This window comes from Zalophus californianus, chromosome 2, assembly GCF_009762305.2.
Source record: "Zalophus californianus isolate mZalCal1 chromosome 2, mZalCal1.pri.v2, whole genome shotgun sequence".
Classification (NCBI taxonomy): domain Eukaryota; kingdom Metazoa; phylum Chordata; class Mammalia; order Carnivora; family Otariidae; genus Zalophus; species Zalophus californianus.
This window is the reverse complement of record NC_045596.1, coordinates 67,458,625-67,460,263: the sequence shown is the minus strand read 5'-3', so window position 1 is coordinate 67,460,263 and position 1,639 is coordinate 67,458,625. Positions and strand designations below refer to the sequence as shown.

General features: G+C 37.7%; 1 non-coding gene across 1 annotated transcript; it reads right to left on the bottom strand.

Moving 5' to 3' along the window:
• Nucleotides 1-217: 217 nt before the first annotated feature.
• Nucleotides 218-320, bottom strand: LOC113926078. The gene has a single exon (XR_003521160.1). It is a non-coding gene; the product is annotated as a U6 spliceosomal RNA (small nuclear RNA).
• Nucleotides 321-1,639: the final 1,319 nt, after the last annotated feature.

Sequence of the window (1,639 nt, the reverse complement as noted above, 5' to 3'; positions counted from 1 at the left end):
ATATTGTGTATTAAAACATTTCTTTTTTTTTTCTTAAAAAAATTAAGGCATTTTCATGAGCCCCTAAAATATATCAAAATACTTTAAAAGAAATTAAAATATTTTCTTGGCCCCTACAACGATTGTGGGTCCCGGCACTTTGCCTACTGGACCTAGTGAATATGTCAGCTTGTTTCTTTTTTTTTCTTCTTTCTTTCTCTCTCTCTCTCTTTTTTTTTTTTTAATGGAATGCTTCACAAATTTGTGTCATCCTTGCACAGGGGCCATGCTAATCTTCTCTGTCGTTCTAATTTTAGTATATGTGTTGCCGAAGTGAGCACACGTCAGCCTTGTCTCTGAGGTGGCTGATAAAGTTCTGTTTCTTGAATTGGTTCCTAGTTACATGAGTATTTGCCTTGTCCACTAAGATATTTTAAAAATATAAAGATATTATACAAAGTAGAAAAACTTATACACTAAAAATTGTAAAACATTAATGAAGGAAATTAAAGAAGAGACAGATAAATGGAAAGACATCCCATGTGCTTGAATTGGAAGAATTAATGTTGTTAAGATGTCCATACTATGCAAAGTGATCTACAGATTAAATGCAATCCCTATTAAACCCGATGGCATTCTTTACAGAATTTTTTTAAAATCCTAAATTCAAATGACTCCAAATAGCCAAAGCAATCTTGAGCAAGAAGAGCAAAACTAGAGGCATCACACTTCCTGATTTCAAGAAATAGTGCAAAACTACAGCAATCCAAACAGTAGGGTACTGGCATAAAAACAGACATATAACCATCTTAATTCATTCAGGCTGCTATAACAAAATATACCACACACTGGGTAGCTTACAGACAACAGAAATTTCTCGCCCACAGTTTTGAAGGTTGGGAAGTCCAAGATCAAGCCACTAGCATGGTCACTTTTTAGAGAACACCCTCTTCCTTTTTCACAGCCAGTGCCTTTTCACCGTGTCCCCACATGGTTGACGAGATAGAAGTCTCTCTGGAGCCTCTTCTATAAAGCACTAATTTGTTCAGGAGGGCTCCATCATCATGACTTTAGCACCTTCAAAACTGCTACTTCCTAATATTATCTTTGGGGGTTAGTATTTCAACATATAAAGTGGGAAGGTAGGATTGGGGGGAGGGATACAAACATTCAGACCATAGCATAAGCCAAAAGAACAGAATAGAAAGTCCAAAAATAAATCCATGCCCAGAAATAAATCTTTGATCTTCAACAAGAGTGCCAAAAATACACAATGAGGAAAGGATAGTCTCTTCAGTAAATGGTGCTGGGAAATCTAAATATCCACACAATAGAAGTATCAAATTGAACCCTTATCTCAGAATATATACAACAATCAACTTAAAATTCATAAAAGACAAATGTAAGACTTGAGACAGTAAAACTACTAAAAGATAACATAAGGAAACACTTTCCTGAGATTGGCCTGGGCAATGTTTTTTTCAGATAGGACCCCAAAAGTGCGAGCCACAAAAACAAAAATAGACAAATGGGATGGCATCAAACTAAAACGCTTCTTGGGCGCCTGGGTGGCTCAGATGGTTGGGCCTTCGGCTCAGGTCATGATCCCAGGGTCCTGGGATGGAGTCCCGCGTCGGGCTCCCTGCTCCACGGGGAGCCT